Source organism: Rhincodon typus, unplaced genomic scaffold, assembly GCF_021869965.1.
Source record: "Rhincodon typus isolate 14 unplaced genomic scaffold, sRhiTyp1.1 hic_rhity00008579, whole genome shotgun sequence".
In the NCBI taxonomy this organism is placed as follows: domain Eukaryota; kingdom Metazoa; phylum Chordata; class Chondrichthyes; order Orectolobiformes; family Rhincodontidae; genus Rhincodon; species Rhincodon typus.
This window is the reverse complement of record NW_025974217.1, coordinates 1-8,621: the sequence shown is the minus strand read 5'-3', so window position 1 is coordinate 8,621 and position 8,621 is coordinate 1. Positions and strand designations below refer to the sequence as shown.

Here is an 8,621-nt window from a genome sequence, read left to right as displayed (position 1 = left end):
CTTTGGCACCACTATGACCTGATTTTGCTTCTAATCTTTGTCTTTTGTTTCCTGTCAGACTACATAAACCAGGCAGATGAAACTTTATCTCCCAGCCAAGCTCTGGCTCGTGGTAATGGCAGGAATGGGTCCCTAATCCCAAAAGGTCTGTTCAGAAACACCGTGGAAAATCCTGAATATCTAAGTCAACCGAGTCTGTCTGGGAACAAGGACCTGCCATTTGATCATCCTGATTATTGGGCACCGGATCTCCAGAGCAGGTTGCGCTCTGGGAATTCTCCTTGCCTGATCCCTGCTACCCCGACACTAACACAACCCAACGGATACATCCGGGTTGCAACAGCAGAGAATGCTGAATATCTTGGCCTGGCAGAGGCTAGCAGTGTATAGAGGAATCTGGCAGCTTTGGTATAACCAGCTGTCTCACTGCCAGAAGACTGAACTGACATCAAAATCTAAGCGTACTCAGCAGAAGAACTCTATCTCTCATGTTCAACAGCATCCGTTGAAAAGGCAGCTTATTTTACTCAGCACCTTAACTAAATCTTACTGTAAACAGGCTTTGGTGAGTGAGACCTTTGTTGGTGCCACAGTTTCTGTTCTGGAATCTTTCACAAATGTGCACATTATTCCCGTTGAATCAGAGCCTAGGTCAACCGGTGAACTGGTAGTAAACACCATGCTGACCTGGGCCATTGAACAAAAGCTTTTGGAAGCAAGCAGGCAGACTGTGAAATGTTTCCTCAGAGTCCTGTTTGGATTACAACTCTACAAAATCATAACACTATTCAAGAATAGCAAAAAAATCCCATTCTGATCCAGGTGATTCACTGTGAATCTGTCAGGCCATCCAGACTGGATCCCACATCTAAGATCTGCTTGAGAAGTCTCAGTGCAGCTACCCTTTCCTGAGTATTGCCTCCACCCTCTCCCCCCGATGCAGTGCCCCACACCCCCGTTCCTGGGTGCTGGCCACTCCCCGCCACCTCTATGGTTTGGATGTGGGGAGGGCTCTGACCTTGTGGGATACCAGGTGTCTGTTTCTGGTGGGAATGGGCAGCATCACATTTAACAGATGAGTATTTCCCTGGACCCTGGTTGGACGAATCAAGGGACAGGCAGTGAGGAGCTGGTCCTGACGGGGGAAGAGAGGATGATACTGGGATCCGAGAGAGATCACCAAGCAGCAGGCAAGATGTGAGAATTCACTGAACAACATTAAAAGGAATTGACTTTTGTTTGTAAGTGAAGTTTAAAGTTTATACAACAGAATGTTGGAAATGAGTTGCTTTTGGTTTGGAGAATGTTGTAGACATTACTCAATACTGAAATTCATGAGTTTTTAATCAGTTTGATCAGAGTTTTTGTATATTCGATTATGGGGAAAGAGTTTTATATGTTTGAAAAAGATATTTTTTCTAGAAGTATCCATTTGATGTGAATGTTTCGATTTTAGCACTTTGTTTACGGGAAATGGTTTGATTTTATTCTGATTACAGCTGGTGGAAGCGTCCAAGTGGCCCTCAGCCCATGGCACTCACTCCTTTAGCCATCTGTATTGCTCCATTGCAGCCTCAGAGCTGCTTTGTTTGAATGGAGGGCCAGCCAGGAGTGAGTTACTGTTTGACAAACTGGTCTTCAATTAGGCTCCAGTGCAGTTAGAGCTATTGCAATCAGAACTATGCTGTGATGAACCAGCGGTTTCAAGGATGCATTCTTGGTCCTGTGGGTTTACCAAGTGCAGGTGACAGGAGCTTGTTATTTCTAAGCACGGATGAGGGTGTAGTAGTCTCATACTAACAGAGACTCCTCATGCCTGGGTTCTTATTAGACTTTGCCCAATTGCATTGCTCATTGGAGTCAATTTGGGATCAGTCAATAAGCATTTGATATGATTTTGTAAAATTGCTGTGGTGAATTACCCCAGCTATTGTATATTTGACATTTTCTCTAAATCTGGATCCTGTAAAACACTATGTACTGTAAATAAATCTCACTCTATTTTTACATTCTCTTATTTTGTTATCACATTTGGAAATTGCATTTCATTACACCAGCGTGTCCCTATTTGGAACTTTTCACATTTCCAATTCTCTAGGTTCCTTCTCTCAGTCACTCATCACAGAATTAAAGGGGCATTGAGGAAAGAGGGGTGAACAATGATCCTTCAAACTGAAGCAAGGTGTAGGGGAAAAGAACCAGGAAATTGACCATCATAGCTACTCACTGTGTCTGCTAGGAATTATGTGCATTTCCAGGCACCACACCTCAGGAAGAATGTCAAGGCTTGGAGAAGGCACTGAGGGGATTTACTGGAATGGTACCAGTGTTGAGGAACTTAACTTGAGAGACTGAAGAAGGTCAGCTTGTTCTCCTTGGAACAGAGAAAGTTGATGAGAGATTTATTGGAGACGGTCAAAATCAGGAAAGGCTTTGGTAGTGTACAAAAAGAGAAGCTGTTTGCAGTGGCAGAGAGAGTGATAACCAGTGAGAGACAGAAGATAATTGCAAAAGCACCAGAAGCAACATGAAGAGAATGACACAGCAACTTGTTGCAAGCTGCGATGTGTTGCATGAAAGGCCACCATTTTCAATAACTTTCATACAAATATGAGGGTCATCCTGTGGACCATGTTCTACCATTCAGTCAGATCATGGCTGATCCATTTGTGGGAATTCCACATTCCTGTCCCCTCAATAATCCTCGATTCCCTCGGCCTTACAAGAATCTATATACCCCCACTTTAAATATTCAATTACTTCACCTCCAGTGCCCCTTCTGAGGAAAGTGTTCCAGAGGAAATTGGATAGATGCTTGAAGATGAGATATTTAAAGGAAAGAGCAGGAGGTGGGACCAATTATATGGCCCCTTCAAAAAGCCAACAAATGAATGCTTGGAACCACAAAAAATTGCAGCAAATCATTCAGCCCAGTCAGCCTACTTTGATATTATCTTGGCTGTTTCTCTATCTCAAAGCCGTACTTCCACTGAACCCCAAAACTTTGACACTTTTAGCTCTAGAAATCTATTTCTTTCTTAAATATATTCAGTCACTTTGCCTCCATAGCAGCCTGAGGGAGAGTATTCTATAGGTTCACCATCAAGTGAAGAAATTTCTGTTCATCTTGGTCTGTATCTTGGGACCGTGGCCCCTTGTTATATACCACCCTGACCATGGGATGCATCATCCTTGCATTCAGTCTGTCCAGCCTGTCAGAATTGGATGTTTCAATGAAATACTCTCTCATTCTTCTGAAGTCCAATGAATACAGGCCCCTGTGAATCCAATCCCTTGTACTACAAGCTTCCAATCCAAGAATCAGCCTATTAAATCTTTGCTGCATTCCCTCTATTGCAACTACTTACTTCTCGGTAGGGAGACCAAAATACTCTGGGTATGGTCTCACCATTACCCTGTACAACTACAATAAAACTTCCTTGCTTCTCAATTCAAGCCCTCTTTCAATGAAGGCCACCATACCATTTGCCTTCCTAACTGCATGCTGCACTTGCATGCTTGCATTCAATGACCAGTGTACAAGGACATCCAGGTCCCTTTGTACATTGACATTTCCCAATTATCACCATTTAAGAAATACTCTATTTTAGTTTTATCCTATCAAAGTAGACAACCTCTCATTTATCCACATTATACTAGATCTGCCATGCATTTGCCTTCACTCGAGTCTTCCTTCTACATCCCTGTCACTCTCATTCCCATCAAGTCTTATCATCTGGAAACTTGGAAATACGACATTGATTCCTTCATCTGAATCTTTGACATATGTTATGAGTAGCTGGTGCCCCAGCACTGATTCCTGTGTGCCCCACTCCAATAACCTCCTGTATGGGAACTTATTAAAATTCAGAAAATTCAAATACAACCATCCTACTGATTACATCCTTTTAACCAAAAAACTGATTTCCTTTTCATAAACCCACATTGTCTTTGAGATCGTATCAACAATATTACAGTGTCCTGCTATCGTACCCTTTATAATAGACACCAGCATTTTCTCTACTACAGCTATTAGACTAATGGCTCTGTAATTCCTGGTTTTCTTCCTCCCTTAGTTTTTAAACAGTGTGTAACATTTGCCTCTTTCAAATCTGCTGGGACTATTCCAGAATCTGCAGAATTTTGGAAATTAACAATTAATTTATCCACTGTTTTCACAGCCACCTGCTTTAGTACCCTGGGATATAAGTTATCAGGCCTTGGGGATTTTTCAGCTTTAATCCCATTAATTTCTACCAACTATTGTTTTAAGAAACTAACGCCCCTCAATTCCTCCTTCCCTTGCTTCCCTAGCATGTCTGGGAAATTATTTGCATCTTCCAAAACGACAGAGCTAAAATAGTTAATTGCTGTCCTTGTTTTCCTTTATCAATTCTCCTGTTTCAGACTGTACGTTTGTCTTCACTAATCTCTTTCTTATATATACATACATGCTCTTGCAGTTTCCCTTTACATTCCATGCAAGTTTTCTCTATTTTTCCCTCCTTAATTAATCTCTGCAATTCCTCCCAGCCCTTGGGATTGCTACTTTTTCAAGCAACTTAGTATGACTTATTTTTGGATCTAATACCAAACTTAATTTCCTAAAATAGGCTAAATGGTCTTAGCTGCAACTTTGATTATTCTGGGTGAAAAATTGCTTTCTGACTAACAGACACTGACACTCGGTTGAGGAGCGGGGTGCTGCACAGAGTTCTGGCCTGGTGTCTGGAGCTTCACAACCCGCTGATGCCTGTGTGGACACTTACGCTGAGGCTGAGGGCTCAGGATGTAGAGGATTGCCCTGCTGTCCTGCCAGAGAGGACAATGTCAAACAGCGATATAGCTCCAATCCCACAGTGCATCTGACCGACGAGGGAGAAGATGAGGTGGATAGTTACATCTCACTGGGCTCTGATCAAACGGAAACAGGTTAATGTCAATGATGTTTGTTCCTTCTCCCACCGACTCACTTCAATTAGTCCATTGCTGATTCTTAATGTGGGAGGTGGGGCGGAGGTGCATCTGACGAGGTCTGGGTCTGTTCTTTGGCACCACTATGACCTGATTTTGCTTCTAATCTTTGTCTTTTGTTTCCTGTCAGACTACATAAACCAGGCAGATGAAACTTTATCTCCCAGCCAAGCTCTGGCTCGTGGTAATGGCAGGAATGGGTCCCTAATCCCAAAAGGTCTGTTCAGAAACACCGTGGAAAATCCTGAATATCTAAGTCAACCGAGTCTGTCTGGGAACAAGGACCTGCCATTTGATCATCCTGATTATTGGGCACCGGATCTCCAGAGCAGGTTGCGCTCTGGGAATTCTCCTTGCCTGATCCCTGCTACCCCGACACTAACACAACCCAACGGATACATCCGGGTTGCAACAGCAGAGAATGCTGAATATCTTGGCCTGGCAGAGGCTAGCAGTGTATAGAGGAATCTGGCAGCTTTGGTATAACCAGCTGTCTCACTGCCAGAAGACTGAACTGACATCAAAATCTAAGCGTACTCAGCAGAAGAACTCTATCTCTCATGTTCAACAGCATCCGTTGAAAAGGCAGCTTATTTTACTCAGCACCTTAACTAAATCTTACTGTAAACAGGCTTTGGTGAGTGAGACCTTTGTTGGTGCCACAGTTTCTGTTCTGGAATCTTTCACAAATGTGCACATTATTCCCGTTGAATCAGAGCCTAGGTCAACCGGTGAACTGGTAGTAAACACCATGCTGACCTGGGCCATTGAACAAAAGCTTTTGGAAGCAAGCAGGCAGACTGTGAAATGTTTCCTCAGAGTCCTGTTTGGATTACAACTCTACAAAATCATAACACTATTCAAGAATAGCAAAAAAATCCCATTCTGATCCAGGTGATTCACTGTGAATCTGTCAGGCCATCCAGACTGGATCCCACATCTAAGATCTGCTTGAGAAGTCTCAGTGCAGCTACCCTTTCCTGAGTATTGCCTCCACCCTCTCCCCCCGATGCAGTGCCCCACACCCCCGTTCCTGGGTGCTGGCCACTCCCCGCCACCTCTATGGTTTGGATGTGGGGAGGGCTCTGACCTTGTGGGATACCAGGTGTCTGTTTCTGGTGGGAATGGGCAGCATCACATTTAACAGATGAGTATTTCCCTGGACCCTGGTTGGACGAATCAAGGGACAGGCAGTGAGGAGCTGGTCCTGACGGGGGAAGAGAGGATGATACTGGGATCCGAGAGAGATCACCAAGCAGCAGGCAAGATGTGAGAATTCACTGAACAACATTAAAAGGAATTGACTTTTGTTTGTAAGTGAAGTTTAAAGTTTATACAACAGAATGTTGGAAATGAGTTGCTTTTGGTTTGGAGAATGTTGTAGACATTACTCAATACTGAAATTCATGAGTTTTTAATCAGTTTGATCAGAGTTTTTGTATATTCGATTATGGGGAAAGAGTTTTATATGTTTGAAAAAGATATTTTTTCTAGAAGTATCCATTTGATGTGAATGTTTCGATTTTAGCACTTTGTTTACGGGAAATGGTTTGATTTTATTCTGATTACAGCTGGTGGAAGCGTCCAAGTGGCCCTCAGCCCATGGCACTCACTCCTTTAGCCATCTGTATTGCTCCATTGCAGCCTCAGAGCTGCTTTGTTTGAATGGAGGGCCAGCCAGGAGTGAGTTACTGTTTGACAAACTGGTCTTCAATTAGGCTCCAGTGCAGTTAGAGCTATTGCAATCAGAACTATGCTGTGATGAACCAGCGGTTTCAAGGATGCATTCTTGGTCCTGTGGGTTTACCAAGTGCAGGTGACAGGAGCTTGTTATTTCTAAGCACGGATGAGGGTGTAGTAGTCTCATACTAACAGAGACTCCTCATGCCTGGGTTCTTATTAGACTTTGCCCAATTGCATTGCTCATTGGAGTCAATTTGGGATCAGTCAATAAGCATTTGATATGATTTTGTAAAATTGCTGTGGTGAATTACCCCAGCTATTGTATATTTGACATTTTCTCTAAATCTGGATCCTGTAAAACACTATGTACTGTAAATAAATCTCACTCTATTTTTACATTCTCTTATTTTGTTATCACATTTGGAAATTGCATTTCATTACACCAGCGTGTCCCTATTTGGAACTTTTCACATTTCCAATTCTCTAGGTTCCTTCTCTCAGTCACTCATCACAGAATTAAAGGGGCATTGAGGAAAGAGGGGTGAACAATGATCCTTCAAACTGAAGCAAGGTGTAGGGGAAAAGAACCAGGAAATTGACCATCATAGCTACTCACTGTGTCTGCTAGGAATTATGTGCATTTCCAGGCACCACACCTCAGGAAGAATGTCAAGGCTTGGAGAAGGCACTGAGGGGATTTACTGGAATGGTACCAGTGTTGAGGAACTTAACTTGAGAGACTGAAGAAGGTCAGCTTGTTCTCCTTGGAACAGAGAAAGTTGATGAGAGATTTATTGGAGACGGTCAAAATCAGGAAAGGCTTTGGTAGTGTACAAAAAGAGAAGCTGTTTGCAGTGGCAGAGAGAGTGATAACCAGTGAGAGACAGAAGATAATTGCAAAAGCACCAGAAGCAACATGAAGAGAATGACACAGCAACTTGTTGCAAGCTGCGATGTGTTGCATGAAAGGCCACCATTTTCAATAACTTTCATACAAATATGAGGGTCATCCTGTGGACCATGTTCTACCATTCAGTCAGATCATGGCTGATCCATTTGTGGGAATTCCACATTCCTGTCCCCTCAATAATCCTCGATTCCCTCGGCCTTACAAGAATCTATATACCCCCACTTTAAATATTCAATTACTTCACCTCCAGTGCCCCTTCTGAGGAAAGTGTTCCAGAGGAAATTGGATAGATGCTTGAAGATGAGATATTTAAAGGAAAGAGCAGGAGGTGGGACCAATTATATGGCCCCTTCAAAAAGCCAACAAATGAATGCTTGGAACCACAAAAAATTGCAGCAAATCATTCAGCCCAGTCAGCCTACTTTGATATTATCTTGGCTGTTTCTCTATCTCAAAGCCGTACTTCCACTGAACCCCAAAACTTTGACACTTTTAGCTCTAGAAATCTATTTCTTTCTTAAATATATTCAGTCACTTTGCCTCCATAGCAGCCTGAGGGAGAGTATTCTATAGGTTCACCATCAAGTGAAGAAATTTCTGTTCATCTTGGTCTGTATCTTGGGACCGTGGCCCCTTGTTATATACCACCCTGACCATGGGATGCATCATCCTTGCATTCAGTCTGTCCAGCCTGTCAGAATTGGATGTTTCAATGAAATACTCTCTCATTCTTCTGAAGTCCAATGAATACAGGCCCCTGTGAATCCAATCCCTTGTACTACAAGCTTCCAATCCAAGAATCAGCCTATTAAATCTTTGCTGCATTCCCTCTATTGCAACTACTTACTTCTCGGTAGGGAGACCAAAATACTCTGGGTATGGTCTCACCATTACCCTGTACAACTACAATAAAACTTCCTTGCTTCTCAATTCAAGCCCTCTTTCAATGAAGGCCACCATACCATTTGCCTTCCTAACTGCATGCTGCACTTGCATGCTTGCATTCAATGACCAGTGTACAAGGACATCCAGGTCCCTTTGTACATTGACATTT

The 8,621-nt window shown here is 42.9% G+C and overlaps 1 long non-coding RNA gene across 1 annotated transcript; it reads left to right on the top strand.

The window, feature by feature from the left end:
* Window positions 1-4,675: 4,675 nt before the first annotated feature.
* LOC125482307 lies at window positions 4,676-7,058 on the top strand. Its single transcript, XR_007261601.1, has 2 exons — window positions 4,676-4,932; window positions 5,105-7,058. It is a non-coding gene; the product is annotated as an uncharacterized LOC125482307 (long non-coding RNA).
* The last annotated feature ends 1,563 nt before the right edge of the window (window positions 7,059-8,621 follow it).